Source organism: Kogia breviceps, chromosome 4 (genome assembly GCF_026419965.1).
Source record: "Kogia breviceps isolate mKogBre1 chromosome 4, mKogBre1 haplotype 1, whole genome shotgun sequence".
Taxonomy (NCBI): domain Eukaryota; kingdom Metazoa; phylum Chordata; class Mammalia; order Artiodactyla; family Physeteridae; genus Kogia; species Kogia breviceps.
In genome coordinates, this window is record NC_081313.1 from 100,729,477 (window position 1) to 100,752,468 (window position 22,992).

Sequence of the window (22,992 nt, forward strand, 5' to 3'; positions counted from 1 at the left end):
ACTGGTCTTCGATGTTTATGCAACTTTTCAGCAAAGGCAATTGAAAGGAAAGTTACCCTGACTGAGCTGATTGTCTTGGAGCAGATATATAGTGAAATAATCATGTTAACATTATGTGACTAGGGTTATATGATATTTTCAATGATCAGCCTAGTAGGAGTTTAAACATGAGCAAAAGCACAAACTAATCAAAAACAGTAAATGAAACATCCCTTTTAAAGCAGATCAACTGGCCTTTTATTTATTTTTATACTTGTTTTTCTTTTTTCAGAGTAAAGCATAGGACAAATTCAGATTTCCTTTGGAGTTTATGAACCATGTTTTCTATTGCATTTTAAAACCAACAATATTAATTTCCAGTTGTATTTCTTTTCCTTTAGGGCTAATTAAAGAAAACATGTTTGTTTTTCTAGGCATCACTCCCAAATTTGCAAGTGCCAGGATATAAATTCTGGTTTTATGTTCCAAAGGAATGTTTGGGTTTTGAGATCATATAAATCTTTAGTAGAATAAAAGTTCGTGTGTGAGGCGGGTACATATATTCTTTGTTCAAGAGCTTAGCCTCATACCATAGACATTTCTAGAGAGGAAAGCAAATTCCATGCAAGGACTTTCCTGTTACTTCTCCACAGGTTATATAAATAAACACACAACAAACTCATTAAAACCACGTTTCATAGGCTATAAATTTATTAGGTAAGACCCCTCAAAATTTGTATATTCTCTCTTGTTTGTGTCAATGCCCTTCATATATAGGGTGGCATCCCCTAAAAAGAATCTTGAGAAAGCTTGATTTTCAATTTCTTTCAAACCGAGAGATAGTCATATTAAGATCCTTCATGATTTTCCTTCTGAGTAAAGTTGAAGCAACTCTCTGCCAGTAATGGTATAGAGTGAAGCCCCATCCTAAAAGGTGATTAGGTTATAAACTCACAGCATGAGGCAGAAATTATGTCTAGTCAAAATGACCCTTGAATGCCCATTAAATTGCCCTTAAAAATCCACCTTCCCATAGGCCCAGTGCTGTCAGTTTTTCCTCCAACGTTGGAGACACTGCTTTGTCTTTGTACATCAGATGATGTAGGGCCACATTATAGGAAAAAGTAACACTAGAAGGGCACCCGACATGGTAAGCTCCCCACAACATGAAATAAATGGGAACGAAATCAATGGGTGGAACAGCTAATTTCCTGTCTTGAGTCTCATGTTCATCATCAGGCCTAGATTTGTAGAGGGGAATAGGGAGTGGAATTTCTCACGCTATGTCAATTGCTTTCCTTTCTTCCTCCCTCTCACTGTAGAGTTGAATTTAAGTTAAATGCATACATAAAGTGACACCATTGTATCTATGAGGTCCCTCTAGGGCTTTTCTGTGCATAACATACCAATGGACATGTTAGGAAACATATGTTGTCAATTCCAGGGTTAAACACTTGAAAACAACACAGTAATGAGAGATTTAAGTGGTCTGTACCCCAACTCTCCTACTAGATAGCATATGATTATGGTTTAGAATAACTGGTTTTGAAGGTGGGTGGCATTTATGCATGTTTAAATATATGTAGATTATGTTTAATATTATGCCAAAATGTATTTTGGCAACAATAGATGTTGCAAGAGTTGGCTTCCTTTTTAATATGTGATTACACAGTTTATATGCCTAAAGTTAAAGAAGTTCTTTATGACTGGACTGAAATAATTGGGCACATTTTACTTAAAATTTTACACACACACACACACACACACACACACACACACACACACATACACACACACAGGCTTCCTGACATATTGATAAAGAAAGGCATTTATGGTTTGACTGCTCCTGGGAGTTTGAGCACCATTTTTTCTCACACTGTTCAAGGGTTCAAATGGCACTCCCTCCCCAGAGTCTGGTGATGCTGGGATTAGCTCTACAACTCTCTTTGGAATCGTCCTCCTTGATCTCTTCCTTTCCTTTCTCTCACACACATATACTCTCACCACCCATCATCCATCACCAAGGCCTGTTGGCTCCACCCTCCTACTACACTGGAGTCTGGCGCTGGCATGGTCCTAGCCAAGCCACTGGAGCATCAGCCCTGACTACATGGTTCCCTCCTGACTGCTGTTTCCACTCTTCCACTTCTGCAGTCTGGTCTCCAACCAGCTGGTCGTCGGCTCTCATTAAATATAAATTAGCTCATGATACTCTCCAGTTGGAACCGTTCGCTGGCTTCCCTCCACATCAGAGTAAACTCGAACTCCTTTCCATGGGCCATAAGGCCATGCACCCACACCACTCCACCTGCTTCTCAGACTTGGTCTCCTCAAACTCATGCCTGTTCTCCTCCACACCAACCTTTCTGCTCTCTCTGCTGTACTCCCTCTCACCACAGGCCTTTTGCACTTGCAGTTTCCTCTACTTGGAATCCTCTTCCCCCACATTATGTGTGCCTTGATGCCTCTTATCTAACAGAAAATGGCCTTTCTTTATCCACCATAATTTTAAAAGTCCAACCTTCTCCCCCTAGTCATCCTCAACCTGCTGTTTTTCTTTATTGCACTTATCCAAACCTGAAAATATTTTATATACGTATTTATTTACTTGTTTATTGTCTGATTAATCCATTGGAACTGTGCTGTCCAACATAGTAGCCATTAGCCACACGTGGCTATTTAAAAAAATTTTTTTTTTTTTGGTTGCACTGGGTCTTAGTTGTGGCAGGCAGGCTCCTTAGTTGTGGAGCGCTGACTCCTTAGTGGTAGCAGGAAGTCTCCTTAGTTGCAGCTCACCAGCTCCTTAGTTGTGGCTCACCAGCTCCTTAGTTGCAGCACATGGGCTCCTTAGTTGTGGCATGCGAACTCTTAGTTGTGGCATGCATGTAGGATCTAGTTCCCTGACCAGGGATCGAACCTGGGCCCCCTGCACTGGGAGTGTGGCATCTTATCCACTGTGCCATCAGGGAAGTCTCTAAATTTCAAAGTAACAGATTAAAATGAAATAAAATCTAAAACTGAGTTCCTCAGTTGCACTGGCTACCTTACAAGTGCTCAATAGTCACTTGTTGCTTGTGGCTACCATATCAGACAATGCAGGTATAGAACATTCCCATTATCACGGAAAGTTCTATTGAATGACGCTGCATTAAAAATGAGTTTTCTCATTTCTTTTAAGAAGATGTGGTATATGTATATATATATATATATATATATATATTTATTTATTTATATATACACATACATACACACAATGGAATATTACTCAGCCATAAAAAAGAATGAAATAATGCCATTTGTAGCAACATGGATGGACCTAGAGGTTATCATACTAAGTGAAGTTAAGTCAGAGAAAGACAAATACCATATGATACCACTTATATGTGGAATCTAAAATATGATACAAATGAACTTATTTACAAACCAGAAACAGACTCATAGACATAGAAATCAAACTTATGGCTACCAGATGGGAAAGTGGGGGAGGGATAAATTAGGAGTTTGGGATTCACAGATACATACTATTATATATAGAATAGATAAACAAGGTCCTACTGTATAGCACAAGGAACTATATTGTAAAAAATGAGTTTTCTTAGGGCAGTGAGCGTGTCTTGCTTGTTCACTGCTAAATGCTCGATGGCTGTGTCTGACACATGATGCTCAATAAATGGGTGGCAGGAAAGAAGAAGAGGGAGGAAGGGAGGAAAGAAGAAGGAGGGAAGAAACAGCCTTATATCTTTCAGGAAGAGATATATTCATCACTTTAGTATTTGTCTCCAATCCTTCCATACCCCAAAATAGGCTTAAATTTCAGGATTAAAAAATATGTTTTTTAACATATAAGGGGAGACTTGGGGGGAATATTTAATCTTCCTAATGGAATCCTTTTTAATTCCCCTCCATTTGCTGTCTTTTACCTCATCTGCTTAGAGTCTCACTTTGGGGACTCCAACCTTCAAATAAAGGCATTATCAGACTTCCAGGAGAAAAGTACATTTTTCCTGGTCTCTGTCTAACACGATAAACCATTTTACTCCCTTTATCTCTAGGATGTATGCACAATGTTTTTTTGTTTTCTCTAAGGCTACACTTTCCAAAAGTTAGAAATATGGAATATGTATACCTGCAGGTTATTTGTGTAACCTTTCTGCATTTACCCGGTGGAAACCACACTTTTTAGAAGTGTCTTGGCAGTGTAAGAACTCACAGCACTCTCCATCACACCGATTGGAGAGATATTGTAGCATAAGGATTATAGCTGAGTGTTGATTAAAAGCAGCACTTCTGGCTTGCTTCAGAGCTAAGACCCTTATAAGATGTCGCTGTGAACTTTTGAACTCAGAGAAACTTCTAGATATATGTAATAAGAAGTAAGGTAATCCCGAGCTAAGAATTTGTGTCTTCCTTGTAACAAATCACACCTATTAAAAATAAGTCTGATTCTTGGCTTTTTAAGGTTTTCTTTTAATATTTTTAAAATTATCTGAAACCTTTAAATACACTCTGTAAACAGTTCTTAATATACAATTGTCTAGATAGGAAATCATTCCATGTAGTTGATATGAAAATTATTTTCAAATAAGAATGGTTTTAAAAAGTGATTTGTCACTTTTGTTTGGTTTTAAGCCAGAGAAATATATCATTTAAGCCCAGAATAATTTACTAAATTATGTTCTGAAGTCTAGATTCTAGGAACTCATTAGATTTGAACTATCAAAATAATGTCAGAACATTTAAATTTTGGAATAGCTTTCATGTTGAATGTTCTGTTGCCGTGAGTAACAACATGGGATGTTTAAATCTTGAGCAAAACAAATACACTTTGCAGATTCACTATGCCTTTTTCCAGAAAGCTTAATGAGTTAGTGAATACCTTTATTTAATAAGATCTTATGAGAGAACTATAATAGCTATTAACAGAAAGTCATACTAATTTTTATTGGAAAAAAGTAAAGCATAATATGTCTTTAAAATCCAAGTACTCATCAGCCGATGAATCTGTAGTTTTAGAGATAAAGATCTAGGTTTCTAGCATGCGTTGCTATTATTTGCTTCTGTTAATTTGTAGCCACAAATAATAATGCCTTCAGCTTCTCAAGAGGATGATCTATACTGCAAGGATTCCTGTGTATGGAACATGCTACATCTTGGAAAACCTACTGGATTTTAAGGACCTTTATATGCAGTCAAGTTTGATTATTTGTACTTGTGGCCAGGCTGTTTCATGCAGAAGTGGGAAAACATTGTTCCACGGAGCACCTGTAACCACTTTCCCACAGTTCTTTTTGGATTTTAACATTTTGATGTAAGAATTGCTTTTGGCTCCTTGAGACCTAAATATTTAGTAACATGGCCAGCTTGTCCCCTCAGAAGAGTATCCCACAACAAGCAAATACGTAAGAATGCCTGGAAGCACTTCAGCTGTCTATAGCAGCACCAGTTGAACAGAATTCCTGGAGCCACTTTGGAACTCTGGATCTTCTGTCATCCTGACAGGCTGGATGTACAGCCATCTCCAGCAACTACATAGCAGTTTCCTTCTTGTGAAGACCGGTAATGAATAGGGTTGTATTAGCGACTGAACTGGAAACTACTGGTTCCCACCAACTCCAGCATCCAGCCCCCTGTATACTGTCTCCTCAGGACATTAAGAATCTTATTCACTGTGGATTGCAATCCTTTCTCCACCAATGACCTGCTCTGTGAACTAATGACTGGTACTTACCCCATGTCTCAGTTTTCCTGTCTCTAAAACGGGGATGGTTATAACAACTTTGCAGGGTGGTTGTAAGTTTTAGAAGTTAGGCATGTAAAGTGCCTGGCATGTGGTAGCTGCTCAAAGAGCAGTACTGTCTCTTTAGCTTCATGAAATTCATTTGCTGGAACTCTACTTGGAGAAGAGAAATGTTGTTTTGGATAGCTTTCACTTAGCACTTAAGTTTTATTTTGTAATGTCTCCAAGTATTCTCCATGAAAAAAGTATGATTATGTGTACCAGAGGTCCTCCTTATCTGAGAGTAATCAGGAGAGGAATAAAAGCCCGCTTAAAAAGTCAAGTCACTAAACACTAGAACATGTTTTCATAGTAAACAGTAAAACACACAAACAAAATTCATGTCATTGGAATTTGTCTTGAAAAGTTAAATTGAAATTATGAAAATAAGTGCATCTATGCACTATGAGATTATGGTTAGATCTTTAGAATGAATTGGCCGTTAATTCTTTCAACAAAATTATACATTCATATTACACATCCTTTATTTTGTGTTCATCTTTGCAGTACATAATGATGGTCATTTTTGCAAAAAAAACAAATGTCCTTGTGCTTCATCAAGTTATCTAAAGCCTTGTCTTTTTCTTTTAATAGTCAAGTCATTCTCTTGTGAAACATCTGTTATACCATCATCCTTGTTGATGTGTTTCTGAAATTACTTACTGTTCCAACTTTTTCCAGTGACCTGATGTGTATTTTAAGCAGTTAATCAACATCACTATTTCTGACTTCATGGATTCTGCATCTTTTGCAAGCTTTGCAATTTTGCTTCCAATCCACTTGCATTGTATTTGTGTTGCATTGAAGGAAGCTTTGAAACATCCCACAGTCAGTGTGGGACTGATTTCCACAGATGTTGATTTAATGGATACAGAGAGATGCTACTTGTAAGCAGGGTGGGATGTTGGGGGCAGAGGGGCTAAAACAGCCAATTCATGAAAATTTTCATATTATGATGACTTTTCTATCCCTACGCAACCTTGAAACTGTGGGAAGTTGGATAACCAGGCCTCCATGAGTAGAATTATTTTCATCCCTTGATGAAGAGCTGTATCACTGACCTTACGGTCCTCAGCATGATCTTTTTCAGCATGTTTGCTCGTGCTGTCCCCTGGGTTTTCCACATCAGCTTTTCCATCAGTATCATTTGATCTTCTGCTTCCACATAATCAGTTTCTAGTGACAGACTGGACACAGAAAAGGGGGGGGAAGATCTTTCATGCTTCCTCAGACCTGTGTCAGCACAATCAACTTTTAACCATCCATAAAACTGGCCAGTAATGATTTTGAAAGAGTGACCCTTGTAATTTCCTACTACTGGAATATGGATACAGTTTGGGAACAACTAAAAATGGAAGAGAACGTGTGAATGTTTTAAATTCCAGCTGCAGAGTCCTGATTTCCTACTCGTCACTGGCCTTGGTACATTGAGTAATCTTTGATTATCATTGGGGATATTGTAGTAGATTTGTAGTGAAAATAATAATAAAAGCAGTAACAACTAACATCTATTGCGCATTATTCTAAGGACTTTGCCTACATGAACTCATTTAATCTCCATAAAACCCTCAGTGTTACCATATGATCCAGCAATCCCGCTCTGTATCTGGAGGAAACTCTAATCTGAAAAGATACATGCACCCCAGTGTTCATAGCAGCACTGATTACAATAGCCAAGACATGTAAGCAACCTAAATGTCCGTGAATAGATGAATGGACAAAGAAGATGTGGTATATATTCATATATACAATGGAATATTACTCAGCCATAAAAGGAATGAAATAATGCCATTTGCAGCAACATGGATGGACCTAGAGATTACCATACTAAGTGAAGTAAGTCAGGCAGAGAAAAAAAAATATGGTATCACTTATATGTGGAATATTAAAAATAAATACAAACGAACTTATAAACCAGAAATAGACTCACAGATTTCGAGTTACTAAACAAATTTACAGTTACCAAAGCGGGAAGGGGGGAGGGATAAACTAGGAGTTTGGGATTAACATGTACACACTACTATATATAAAATAGATAAACAACAAGGACCTACTATGTAGTGCAGGGAACTATATTCAATATTTCATAATAACCTATAATGGAAAAGAATCTGAAAAAGAATATCTCTATATATTCAGATATAGGTATATAGAACTGAATCACTTTGCTGTACACCTGAAATTAACATTCTAAATCAACTATACTTCAATTAAAAAAAAATTTTTAACAACACTCAGAGGTCAAATGTTCCTATTTTACAGATGAAGATTCTGAGTCTCTATCACTTAAATGCCTGTGATCATTGGATGATAGAGATCTGTCAGGAGTGTGAGGTGAATACAAATATCGTTGCCCACTGAGGTACAAAGATCACCAGTATAAATCACCACCGAGGGTGTGTTGGAAATTCAGGAGTCTGGGTGTTTTTGACCCCAGGAATGGATCAAATGAAAAGAATAATGGTGGAGAGCCAGGTTTGTCCTCTGTTAAGCTCAAAGATGTGCAGGAAAACTACAGTATTGACTTGAAGAGAACTATAGTGGATTAGAACAGAGAAATTTTAAGGCTTATCAGTAGAAATGGAATGTTTGAAGCCAGAGCACTCATAGGAATGTGTACTGGTTAGCAAGCGCAGGATCAGATTAAATGGAAGAGGAGGAAACTGGAGAATGTCTACATTTCACTAGATAACAAGAGTGGAGCAAGCCAAGAACTCAACTGGAGTTTGACAAATGAAGTAGAGGGCCAACTGAGGCTGAACTAAGCATGAACCACACTCGGAGGCCTTGGCAATGCCCATCCAGCCCAATAATGATATAATGATAACAAACACATGCAAATGAATTGAATAATGTAGCAACATGTGCTCCAGATAGCTTCCCCTTGGAGGATGGAGTTTGAAAAGTTTGATAAGGTTTGAGTCAAAGACGAAACATATGGTCAAGAGGGAAAGAATCTATGTTTAAAACACTGAGTTTCCAGGTACCGTGGCTTCTGTTGTCTCACTGACTTTGTTGCACTTAATGCCGAGAGTTCAAGGAGTTGAACTCTTGTTCTGCAAGTTGGCATTGCTTCCCAGGAGGGACTTGGTCTGAAGTGACAGAGTTCCTTCTCTGGGAAACCCTGTGTAAGGCGGCTGAGATTGGCCAGGGCCCTGATGGTTGAGATTTGCTCCCTTCGCCATACCTCATCTGCAACAGTTAGGTCCAGGACAAGGGGAAATGAATGTAGAACTAGAAGTAAACCTGAGTGTTTAAAATGTGGACCCAACATGACTTAAATACAAAGGGAAAAAGGAAGAAAGAAAATATAATCCCTATTTGCCCTAGCACCTAGAACAATGCTAGAAACTGGTGAGGACTTGTAAAGCATCTCTTGGTTGATTTTAAATGGTTCAAAGCTGAAAAATATCTTAAAACAAGGCACCACATATAATTCCTCTGAAAAAATAAGCGTCTGTCTTCAGCTGCTTATTGTTCAGTTATTTGACATCATTGTGAGACTCGTTTTTTTCATTGAGGTATTGTTGATTTACAATGCTGTGTTAGTTTCTGGTGTACAGACTTTTGGTGCATATTCTTAAAATGTTGTATTTAAGACAGATGTATCATTTGTACCACCATGACCTTTGCCTGCTTGCAGTAAAAGTGTGACACCCTGTGTTTATGCATGTCTCACTGGTGAAGTCATTTGGACTGGGTGCTTCGGTATGAATGCGTGGGCAGTGGCCCACCTGAGGTCAAGTTGCCTTCATGTCAAAAAAAATAAGTATTTTTTTACTAATTTCATTTATTTTTAGTACTATTTTATATATATATATATATATATATATATATATATATAAACAAATTTGAAAAGTGTCGCAGGCAGAACAACTCAGGAGACCTGTGTCCTCTTCCCAACACTGCAGTTGGAAAACTGTGCAGCCTTAAGCAAGTCACTTGTCCCTCCTACATTGAATTTCCTTAATTTGCACACTGATAGAATTGTGCTAGATAATCAGTATTTTTTAAGGACTCTATTTTATTAGGACGTTTTAGGTTCACAGCAAAATTGAGAGGAAAGTACAGAGATTTCCCGTAGACCTCCTGTCCCCACATGTGCACAGCCTCCCCCATTATCAAGATCCCCCAGCAGAATGGTACATTTGTTATACCTTATGAGTCTACATTTGCACATCATTATCATTCAAAGCCCATAGTTTACTTTAGGGTTCATTCTTGGTGTTGTATAGTTTATGGTTTTGGACAAATGTATAATGACACATATCCAACATTATAGTATTGTACAGAGTATTTTCACTGCCCTATACATCATCTGTGTTATGCCTATTCAACCCCTCTCCCACCTCCTCCAAACCCCTGGCAACCACTGATCCCATTTTACTCTTTCTCTAGTTTTGCCTTTCCCAGAATGTCACATAGTTGGAATCACTACAGTATGTAGCCTTTTCAGATTGACTTCTTTCATTTAGTCATATGACTTTAAGGTTCTCATATCTTTTGATAGTTTTATAGCTCATTTCTTTTTAGTGCTGAATTATACTCCATTCTCTGGATGTACTCCAGCTTATTTATCCATTCACCTACTGAAGGTCATCTTCATTGCTTCCAAGTTTGGGCAGTTATGAATAAATAAAGCTGCTGTAAACCTGTGTGTGCAGATTTTCATGTGGGCGTAAGTTTTCAGCTCCTTTTGGTAAATACCAAGGAGCACAATTTCTGGATTGCATGCTAAGTGTCTTTTTACTTCTGTAAGAAACTGCCAAACTGTCTCCCTATATGGCTGCACCATTTTACATTCCCAGTGGCAGTGAATGAAAGTTCCTGCTGCTTCACATTTTTGTCAGTATTTGGTGTTGTCAGTGTTCTGGATTTTGGTCATTCTGATAGATGTGTGGTGGTATCTTATTGTTTTCATATCAGTTTCTATCAGTTTCTCTGATAACATATGATATGGAGCATCTTTTCGTATGCTTATTTGCCATTTGTATTTCTTATTTGGTGAGGTGTCTGTTAAGGTCTTTGGTTCATTTTTTTAATCGGTTGTTCACTTTTTTATTGTTGAGTTTTAAGAGTTCTTTGTATATTTTGGATGACAGTCTTTTATCATACGTGTCTTTCATAACTATTTTCTCACAGTCTGTGGCTTGTCTTCTCATTCTTTTGACATTGTCTTTCACAGAGTAGAAGTTTTTGATTTTAATGAAGTCCAGCTTATCAATGATTTCTTTCACGATTGTGCCTTTGGTGTTAGCTAAAAAGTCATCAACATACCCAAGGTCATCTAGGTTTCCCCTATGCTATCATCTAGGGGTTTTATAGTTTTGCATTTTACATTTAGATCTATGATCAATTTTACATTAATTTTCATGAAGGGTGTACAGTCTATATCAAGATTGTTTTTTTTGCATGTGGATGTTCCGGCACCATCTGTTGAAAAGACTGTCTTTGCTCCATTGTATTGCCTTTGCTCCTTTGTCAAATATCAGGTGAGTATATTTAGATGAGCCTGTTTCTGGGCTCCCTATTCTGTTCCATTGATCTGTTTATTTTTTCACCAATACTCCTCTGTCTTATTACTATAGCTTTATAGTACGTATTAGGTAGTCCTCCAACTTTGGTGTTCTTTTCAATATTGTATCAGCTATTCTGGGTCTTTTGCCTTTCCATATAAATTTTAGAATCGGTTTGTTAGTATACATGAAATAACTTGTTGGGACTTTGGGACTGCATTGAATCTATAGATCAAGTTGGGAAGAACTGCTATCTTGGCAATACTGAGTCTTCCTAGCCATGAAAATGAAATCACTCTCCATTTATCTAGTTCTTCCTTAATTTAATTCATCAGAGTTTTGTAATTTTATTCATATAGATATTGTACATATTTTGTTAGATTTATATCTAAGCATTTCATTTTTTGGAGTATTAATGTAAATCATGTGCTTTTAGTATCAAACTCCACATGTTAATTGCTGGTATATAGGAAAGCAATTGATTTTTGTATATTAACGTTGTATCCTGGCAACCTTGCTGTAATCACTTACTAGTTCCAGGAGTTTTTTGTCAATTTTTCAGATTTTCTAAATAGACAATCATGTCCTCTACAAACAAAGAGAGTTTTATTTCTTCTTTCTCAATATGTGTACCTTTTATTTCCTTTTGTCTAACTGCATTATCTAAGACTTCCAGTACAATGTTGAAAATGAGCAGTGAGAGGGGACATCCTTTCCTTGTTCTTGATCTTAGTGGGAAGGCTTTGAGTTTCTCACCCTTAATTATGGTACTAGCTATAAGATTTTGTAAATATTCTCTATTTAGTTGAGGAAGTTCCCTTCTATTCAATAATTTTTTGTATAGTAGCCTTCAATGGCTCTCTCTAGTGAAAGGAAACACAGAGGAGAATAGTAGTAAAAAAAGGTACATATAAGACATTTGGGTAAGGCTAGAGCTTGAACATGAAATCAGTTTGAACATAAAATCAATCTCAGAAGAACCTGTCATTTGTATTAGTGGTGGGGTTTTTTCCCCTTGGGTTCCTGCCTGCTTTGTTGCCCTCCCTGACCCTTGGTCAGTCTTGTTTGGAGTGTTCATGTTGTCAGATGTCCATCTTTTTCTTACTTTCCCCAATTCCCTGTCTGAATTTTTTGGAACTATGAACCCTAAATTTTTTGGAGTTATGACTTTGATTTTATGATACACGTCATTCCCCCAAATGCAGTATGTCCTATATTTATTTTAAAATATAAAAGTATGATTTGTTTTGTGCTAAGACTTTTCTACAGTACCAGTGTGGAAAATTTTGGATACCTTTTGTGGCTAAGCTGAAGTTAACTTCTTATAAAAAATCTTTGTTTGGTTCTCTTGTTTCATTCAGTGAGCTTTTTCATTCATTCAACAAATTTTTGAGTGCCTTCCATATGCCAAACTCTGCTGAGCACTGTGGATTATGGTGAACAAGACAAAGGATCTTATCATGGGGGAGGCAGATGTGTGAGCAGATAATAATATTAAGTTATGCTGTGTACACTGAATGTAATTTACTCTGGAACTTTACAGAGAAGGGAGGGGTGGGAAATAATCTAAACTCCAAGTCAGGTGTAGGTTTGAGTGCTTCCTTAGGAGTTACTTCCTAATTAACCCCTCAATTGAGTCTTTAAAGAATAAGCTTAAAGAGTAAACAAAGTGAACTAGTCAGGGTCAAGTCAGAATAAACAGAAACCACTGTAGGTACTTCAAACAGAGGGAAATTAAAATAGGGCCCTGGTTACTCTGGTGCTGGAAGAGTTGAGACACCAGACTAAGCACGATAAGGCAATCCTGAGATTAGCAAAAGCAGGAATGCCACTACCACCCCAAGGGCTGAGAGGATAAAGGAAAGAGGTCCATTACCACCCACAAATTAGGGCCTTCTAGCACAATTGAGAATAATAAGAATGATGCTAGTGGTGCTGCCTTGTGGGAGCTGATGATATGCAGGAGACACCGCCCGTAGCAGGGCAAGGGTGTCTGAGAGAGAGAGAGACAGAGAGAGACAGAGAGAGACAGAGAGAGAGAGAGAGAGAGAGAGTTCTGCCCTCTAATCTTCTGCCTGAATCTGTCCTTAGCAGGGCAGGTCCTTAGCAGGACCTACTAGGAAGCCAGTCAGCTGGCAACCGTGCTTAGGAAATCCAGTTACCTGAGAGAGTGGATCTAAAGTAAAGAGGCAAGTGATTGCACCACTGATTGGTAAATGAATAGCCAAAGGTAGGGGTTTGGATGGTTTGGGGTGGTGGTCATGAGAGGAAAAGGGGGTACACAGAGACATCAGCCTAAGCTGAAACCCGGGACAAGGAACTGCATGGAGTGTGCACAGGATGCCAGTGTCATGTCAGTTTCTGGTGTGAGTCAGACATCCCAAGGAGCTGAACAGTAGGCAGGCACCCCTGTGAGGGCCTTCATGTGCCTGGTGGAGGAACTGGCTCTCTGCCCTGTGGGCTGTAGGAAGACACCAAAGCGTTTTCAATAGGAAAGTGTCAAGGCCATTTATGTGTTACAAGTTGTGTAGACTCAGAGAATGATTTTGAGGAAGCCAAAATGTACCAGTTTCCCTGCCTTTAGTTTTGTCCTTCTCAAATTCATTCAAGCAGGAAACAATGGGAAGCTGTAAGTTAAAAGATGGTAAGAAGGATGCAAAGGATAAAATTTTAATTGATGGGATGTTTGAATGTGCAGGCGAGGGAGAGGGGATGAGGGAGAGAGAAGGCTCAGGAATAATACCCAAGTCTGTAACCTCAGCCGAATGGAGGATGATAGTGTTGCCAAGTAAGGTCAAATTTGAGTTGGGGAGCCTGCGGGCATCCAGGTAGTGATATCAAGGAACAGGTGGATACCTGTACATATAGGGGTCAGTGGTTGAGTGGGAAGAGCAGTGGACCAAGACCTTTGACCTATAGGAAGGAAAAAGTTAGACTCTTAAAGGAAAAAGAAAAAGAATGTTGGATAGGTCCAGGTGTTATTGGATTTAGTGGTAGGAGCTGATCTTGTTCTAAATAATTTTCAAAGGATAAAGAAGTAGAAAATTGTGGTGGGTTAAGAAGTAAAAGGAGACATGAAAGTGGCAACAGTGAATGTATGTAGATGTCCCTCTTGAGATGTTTGGGTAGAAGGAGAGAAAAGATGGGATGGAATCCAAAGCTGGGATGGGTTTTATTTGTAGGGTTGGTGAGACTTGAGGAGGTGTGTGGTCAGGTGCAAAAAGCCAGAGATGGGTTTAATCTTTAGAGGATAGAGTAGAGATGGAGACCAAGGGGCTCAGGGCTGGAGTCAGGCCTGGAGAAGGCGGGGGGAATTTTCCACAACTGCCTGCCAAGGAACTGAGCTTATGCTACAAAGGCAGCGCATTTAGAATTCCAGCCTTTGGCAAAGAGCCACATAGCACCTTCCAGTTACAAGCAGAAAACACCTCTATGACCGTCTTACGATTTTAGAAACCAGTCACAGAAAACTAGGAGTTATATAACACTTTGCAGCCTTCCGACTGGGTTCATGATTTCATTTGACCTGTGATCACCTTGTTACACACACCTTACATACACCTCACTGTGAGTGTATAAACATAAACCTGCATACAAACATATATGTGTGTACATCTGTGTGTGCTTGTTTACACACACACACACACACACACACACACACACACACACGTACACACATGGCTATATATATTTCATTGTGTCTGGGAAACCCCTTAGGAATCTGAGGCTCAGAGCAGAGATGACCTGACAAACCTTTCACAATCCATACATGATTTAACCCAGTTCTTCTGGCTTTGGGTTGCTAGGGACAGACTTTGTCATTCTCATAGATTGGCCTAGAGAGTGTCATGTATAGGTACTGCCCTCTACTTTACTTCCTGGTTCCCCAGCCTTTCAGCCTCAGATATCCGGGGGCCACTCTTCTTCTTCCAGTGGCAGGTCTTCCCCTTCTGCCCTCCTGTATTCTAATGGAGAGGCTTCCCCAAATTCTGCCCACAATGCTACCCCATCCTGGGCCCTTCCTTTCCACATACAGCAAGGAAAGACACCACCAGGGCCCTCACACTTGCAGACTTTTTCTTCATGGCCTTGTTGTCAGAGTCTCTCAGCTTTCTCTGCTACCACATTTTTTCCAGTTTTGAATCCAGTATTTCTCCCCATTCTTGCTCAAGATCCTGCCAACCCACTGCTCTTTGGAGCCACGTAACCCTGGTGGGCCTCCTGATTCAGTCACGTACGACTGGAACCAGTGGGCAAGTTACTCAGCTTTATTGAAGCTAATAATTCCTCATAGCTTACTGTGAGGATTTCAGGAGAGAACGTGTATGTGAAGGGTCCAGCTCAGTGCCAGGTTTAATCAATCTTAGCTCCCTTTCCCCACCAGAGTGGCCTGGAGCTCTTATCCACATTTCCCAGCACTCAGCACACTAATATAATTAGCAACATTAGTGCATCTAAAAGGCAATTACCGTTTAATTGCTCTGGCCCCAGCCTGCCTGAAGTTCCTCTCTATTCACTTCTAATTTGGAGCTAGGGGGTTTTCAGTCCTACCCAGGCCAGTCACAAAATCACTGCCTTAAGAGAGAATTGAAAAAAACCTTCAGGCAGCCATTGATTACAAGAGAAAAGATTTGGTAATTCCCTCCATTTTGTTATATATAAAAATGCAAATATAAGTTTGTTCCTGGCCAGTGGACAAATCAGACAATTTCAAACAGCATCTTTCTGTGACTTAGTGAATTATCCTGCTTGGTTAGAGCAGCGCTGCTGTCCAGGAGGCGTGCCCTCCCCGATATGCGCTATACTGATCATTAAAATAAACTAGTGCCCTCGTGTAGATTCAGACTGAGAATCAAGTTTCAAGCATCTCTTCTTAAAAGACATTTATTTATATTACATACTCAATTTAAAGGAGTAAATGCCCTTCCCTCAGACTGCAAGATTTGTTTATCTTAGCGCTACTGTGAGAACTTAATGCCCAAAGGAAGGCAGTGTGTTTTATTTCTTCTCCTCTGACCCAATGTTGCATAAAGTAACAGCAGCCTCTAATCAAGAGGAACCCGAAGTACTTTGAGATTTCGAATCCAAATCTTTACTAGTAGAACTGCACACGTGCATTTGAGGAAACCTAGATTGCCTTAAGCCACACGGAAAGCATTTACATCTGTACCACTTTACTTGTGATTGCGAGTTAAAGTAAATTCTGAATAACTTTAGCTGTTTGCGATTTGGAAAACAGCCTGGGCCATATAAATTCTCCCTTAGTTCTTTTTCTGTTAAATCTTATGCCAAAGTAAATGGAAGCCGCAGAGAACCTTTGAACGCCTCAGTTCTCAAATGACCCCAGTGAAGTTGGATTGGCAGAACCAGTTTAGTTTCCAAAGGAAGAATTTTTTTCTTTCCTTCTTGAAGTGTACACATGACAGTTACCTTCCTTGGGGGAGGATGCAGTCCTTGGAGGAGGAGGACGCAGGAGGGCTTCCTGGGCCCGCCTGCCCTGGGCCATGTTTGTGCCTCTCAGAAATGAGCTTTCTGCCATCGGGAGCTCAGCACTGCCCTTCTTGGGGAGACTTGGAGTCGGCATCCAGGTTTCTTAGCACCTCTGCTTCACAAGTCAGTCAGCTTCACTTTTCTCCTTCCCTTTCCCTTTCAAAAAGAGTTGTGGAAAGCAAGAGGTCTGGAGTTCAGTGCCACCTCTTCCTGCTGGTTAGGGCAAGTGGCTTAGCTTCTCTAAGCTTCAGTTTCCTTTTCTGTGAACTGGAGATAAAAAATAGTTCTGCCCACATGGGGTCCCTCTCTTCTTTGAGTGTTTTATTCTTGTACTCGTGACCACACAGTTTATTACATTACATTGTATTCTTCATGATTTATTGATTATTAGTAATTTAAATATATCTTATAAGAAATGATATATACATGTATGTATACATACATGTTACATAATATAATGTATATAACATATGTACTATGCATCACTGTGTTCTTACAATTAGACCACATGCCTCTTGAAAGCGGGGACAGTGGCTTCCACTCCTGTGCATCATCCTTGGAGTCCAGTGCTGTGCTGAGCACAAGATAGGTTCTCAGTAGACAACCAGTTGAGGCAGTCTTATGAAGGTTCCTCTTTAGCCATACTGTGCCTTAGTTAACAAAAGTACTATCCATCAGTCAAGCCAACATTCAGAAAAATTAATTTTACTCCCCTTATATTTTAATGTGTGCTATTTTTCTAGTATATAAATAACCCTGAAGGAAAACAATGACATTTATGTTTTACACTTTTGCTCTAATGCAAAGGAACATATTACATGTTTGCTAATCCTTTGAAAAACAAACGTTTATGTAAACCTTTAGAGAGGGAAGTTTAAAAAACAAACGTTTTTTACCCTTAGCCGTCAGCTCTAAGTCAGTAGTATTTGCCACAAATTGTTACTATTAGGGAATGTTTAAGAAATAGCATCACATAATTTCTTAATTCATTACCCCAAATTAAATCTCACATTAAGGTGGGCTGTATATGTTGTCTGCTATTTAGGGTTGTGTTTCACTCATCTACAAGCTCACTCCAGGCAGTCACTGTGCCTCTGCTTAAACATAGTCAGGAATGGGGGTCTCACTACTGCTGGGAACAGCCCTTTTCTGTTTCAAGTAAGGCATCTTGAACTGGTGTACAGAATGTTTAAAGATCTTTCTGAGATGCAGAAGTGTAAATGCCCATAATGGGTATTATTATTATTGAAAGAGAATGGAGAAGGCTAATTGCTATCCAAAAATCTGCATGACTTGTGTATTATAAACCTGAGAAAACTCTTCTCAAGAGGAGCGTATTATAGGCTCTATAGCCAATACAATTGGGTGTACCAATTGTAAATGATTAGGGAAAGATCGAGAACAGTCAACAGAAAATCCACAATCTCCGCAGCGTGGAGAGGCAGTAGTTTCAGAATCACTCATGCCTGGATTCAATTCCTGTCTCCATTACTTAGCAGCTTTGAGCAATTTACTTTTGTCTCCAGTCTTGTTTTCTCATCAGTGACATATATTAAGGATTAAATGAGGTTACATTTATTGAAGCAAAACACCAACACAATGTCTGGTTCAAACTGGTGTTAAACGGTAACCAGTATGAGCATTATTACTGTGTTATCACTATATTATTATTACTGTTATTAGTATATACTCAAGGGTGCCTGTTTGACTGACTGCAGTTGACAGGTAGTGGATGTTTCTTAGGGAGGAAAAATGTGGTGTGGGGACTCTGAGATGGCTGCCTGTCTTAAGAGGCAACTGGGGATAAGGGGTTTATAGGAAGTGTCAGCCCCCAAACTCTACCTCCCCTCAGTGGAATTGCAAGGTCCAGCTATCCTACTTGTTAACACTGCTGTAAACCTCTTACACATACCCTTATTAAAAGGGTTGGTGGGTACCTAATACTGATCTCATCCTTATGTAGGTAAAATACCAGCTAATTTCTTATCACTCTAATCTGTGTTTTTTGGTCAGGCCAGTACTGTCCAATTAAAACAACTCTTGCCCCACCAAAAGCCCTGAGGTGCAGCGTTTGCTAATTTCCATGGTGCAAGTACTCTCAGCATACCCAATTTCAAGCTTCCAACGTGCAGTCACTGAGCACGGAGTTGGGAAGAGATGTGCACAGTTGCTCAAGTCAGGGCAAGCTGGCTCCAGAGCACCACTGGGTCAGAGTGAAGCATGTGTTGTGACAGTACAGGATACGATGATTGACTGAGAAACTTACAAGCAAATAGAGTAGAGGGAAAATTGTTTGTCTTCAGAATGGGCAACAGAATTCATCCAGAAAGCGATTACTTGAGCAGCGTGTTTCAGTGACGTTTTTCTGTCCTTACTCTGTACTCTGCAGTCATACTTAGGACAGAAATCTTTTCCTAGCCTCTTCTGCCCAGTTGGCGGTTGGGTGGGGTCTCCCTAAAGACTTCCAAATTATGAGACTGTTTCTTTAACCAGTAGTTTAACGATTTGGTCTTGGACGTAATGCCCATGTTTATAAAAATGTCTTCCTTCCTCCCTTCCCTTTTCCCTCCCTTGCTTCCTTCCTTCCTTCTTTCCTTCCTCCCTCTCTCCCTCCCTGTCTTCTTTATTCCCTTCCCTGTGGCAGCACAGTATTTTCTATCATCTCTTTTGTAATCCTAACAACTCCAAGAGATCATCAGAACAGGTCATAGTATATCTGCTTTGCAAAAATGGTAGAGGAATTAGAAAACTGCTATACTTCATAAATCTCTATCATGTTATTAATGTCAAAATATATAATTTTGACATTAAATAATGTCATATATAATAACAAAATATAATAAAATATTTAATTTTGTTATTTGGAAATCTTCATTGTTATTCAGACACCCCCACTTCTTTAATATTTTTTATGAGTGGAGAAGGTCATTTTAGCCTCTGGCTACCTTTCTTTTGCTGTCACAAATTTAATTTTGTTCTCTCCCTCATTACAGTGCTATAAATACATTTCTGAGAACTTTTAATGAAGTGATGATACCTAGCACTTTCTCCTTATAGTTACATCCCCAGAGATGATAAAACAGAATCTTCTTGAGAAGCTGTTTTGTTTCCAGCAGCTCAGCGCTGGAGCAAGCAGAATTCTGTTACAGACCATCTCCAAACTCTTAGGGTGAAGGTTGTGTCAACGTAGTGAATGAGAAAAACCCAGGTCTTCTCACTAAAGACTTCTTAAAAGTTTTTCAAGTGCCTAATGACTCAAACTGAAGAAGAAGATGACTGAGCTCACTGATTTGCCATTTACCATGAAGCCCTCTGCAGATGTGCTTGAAATCATTGCTTGCACCCTTCTAATCCTTGTGAGCTTTGTTGGAAATGTGTGTTTATTTTATTCTACAAGAAAATGTATGACTGGGCATTTAGAGACATCCTTTCTTCTGATTTTCAGTCTTATATTTGTCCATCTCATTAAAAGCTTGGTGGTGGGTGTCATAAAAATAGTTTATTCTTCTGGTTTCATGTGGGATTCAGCTGTCTGCAAAGTTCTACACTTTATGGCAGCCCTGACGACTTCCTGGCCATCTAGTTCATGTTACACTTTGCATTGCTCTACCACTAGAAGCTTTACCAGACTGTCCAGCCCTTGAGTGAGCCTCAAAACCCGGACCATCGAAGCATTCCTTGAAGGTGGTTTCTGCACTTTGGATGGCTGGCGTGGCAGTGTACTTACCTTATACTAGAAAATCAGAATACCTGAATGCAGGAAATGATACAGACCCCTTGTCTACTAACAGGATTCACGTGGATTGCCTAATTGACTTTGGAAACAAGCAAGTAGAGTTTTACTATGGGAAAGTATTTTTGGTTCTGATTGATAGTCTTCCTTTAGCCATCTTAGTCTTTGTCTGTTTCTGGATGTCTTTCCTGCTTTCAGAAAGAAAGAAGAGGACATATGGTGACATCTGGATTGGAGATGGTGATTCAGAAATTGAAATCCTAAGAGGGGCCAAGTTTAGTATTTTATTAATGTGGCTGATCACTCCGCCTTGGATTTCTCACTTTGTCTTAGTCTATTTCTTGAAAGACTTGGCAGCCTGTGCCCTTTTTCCAGCTGTTCTCACAGCCCTCTCTTCAGGCTTCTCTGCTCTCAGTCCTTTCCTGCTTATGCTGGTGAATTACAAAATGAAGTTGATGTCCTTCTGTGATGCCAAAGAGGAAAAACCCACACCACAGCCTGCAAATGTTATTCTCTCTCCATATGCTTACTGGGAAAAAACTGTTTTAATCTTTGGGAAACAGACCCTATCAATGGAAGGTTCAGCTGACATCCCCATAGGCCTCATCAATAGATATTATGGTTTCTGAAACAGGGACTAGAAGATTGACACCTCCTCAAAAAAAAAAATTTGAGGGAAACTGCAAGAAGAAGATATATGAACACAAGTTTATTGTAAGTGGAAGAAAAAATAGTCATCTCAACGTTTGTTATTCTAGATAATACCACAGTTTTTAGTGTAGAAATTCTTGATTGACTCAACAGTGATCACAGTTTGGAAGTGAACTCAACAAACAATTGATTAAATATTTACTCTGTGTAAGATACTGTGTTAAAAAATAGCGTATTGTGGAAACTGAGGATCACATGTCCCAGCTGAATTCCTAAAGGTACTTAACAGTAATCTTGTGTTTCCATCTTATATTTTTCTTGAAATGCTTTGACACATATTGGAAATGTATTAGTTAAGTATGCAGTGTTCAGTTTTTGCGCTGTCAATTGTGGTACCTCATCTAAGCCAGAAATAGATTTTGATCATTTTCCTTCCTCTAAGTATCTTTAGTAAATTCGGGCTAGATAAAAGAATTGGATGAAAGAATTAGTGCTTGCCAAATCATACCTGTGTGTATGTACAGATGTGCAAATATTTGGTTACTACAGACATTTAGCCTACTCTTCTTACTTAATCACCTAAATATCAAGCTATACTCCTCTTCAGAAAAAAAGGGATATTTATTTTACAAAGAGTTTATTTCCTGTTTTGGTTATTAAATTGGTACATTTTAATTGGAAGAATTGATAAACTATCTATAATCTGTTTTCTGAATTTGGTTTTAATAAAAATAAGCACATTATAATTATAATTTAAAACACATGACCAGGATTTTATTTTTTACAGTTAGCCAGTGTAGCCATTTGAACTGCTTCAAATTCAATGATTAATAATTTTAAATATGATGCATACATGTTGTATAAGCACTGAATTTTCAAGCTAATTCTTATTCAATTCTTGTATTTTTTCATTTTCCTTTTATTAGTAGACATAGGATTTACTATATTGTAGTTCTAGTGAATGGATATCCCTAAATAGAGATTCTTTCATCTAAAATTATAAACTTGGATCTCATTAACAGGAGAAACTTAGAACATCTTTGTTGCTATGAAGTGCTACCGAGAAGGGAATTTTTAAAGTAACCAAGGCCCAAATTTTGTAGGGTTTGGTAGGCCAATGTCTGTCCCTTTTATAGCACTGGGAATTAAAATACACACACACACACACACACACACACACACACACACACACACACACACACATACACACACAGACTTAAGACCTTCTGAGGTTTCTGGGTGGTCTTCATGGGAAATGCTTAGTTGAGTTCACTGAGGAAGTTTAATCAGAAGGGCACTAGGCATGGATCCTGTATAATGAAGTTAACATCTGTGGAGATGGAGGATGTGGGGAAGAGGTCACCATCTTTTAATTAAGTGCAGATGTAGCCAGGGCTGGGATCAGCCATTGATCTTAGGTAGTAGTTCTCAAATGGGGTTCTGGGACCAGCAGAATCAGCATCATCTGGGAACTTGTTAGACGTGTAAATTCTCAGGCCCCAACCCAGACCTACTGAACCAGAAACTCTCGGGGTTGGACCCAGCAATTTGTTTTAATAAGCCTTCTGGTTGATTCTTTTGCAGGCTGAACTTTGAGAACCACTGGTCTAGGGTTACCCAGAAGTTTAATGCTCACAAACGATGAGAGGTATGAGAACGAAGCCAAGAAAACTGACTCCTGATGTAGTCTTTAATGCTCCCATGCACAGTGCTGTTTTGTCTACTTCTCTCTAAAATGAGAATCAGGATTGTCATCTGTGCTGCATACATTCTCAATAATAATTGCCAAACAAATCCACTGTAGAAATCAAGCAATCTTTGCAAAATCAAGAGTAAAGCATGACCAC

The 22,992-nt window shown here is 39.0% G+C and overlaps 1 protein-coding gene and 1 pseudogene across 7 annotated transcripts in view; both read left to right on the forward strand.

Annotated features, from left to right (window-relative positions):
* SNCAIP (synuclein alpha interacting protein) overlaps window positions 1-22,992 on the forward strand; it is a 149,645-nt gene that overhangs the window by 42,810 nt on the left and 83,843 nt on the right. The window lies entirely within an intron of this gene.
* LOC131754765 (uncharacterized) lies at window positions 20,064-21,123 on the forward strand (annotated as a pseudogene).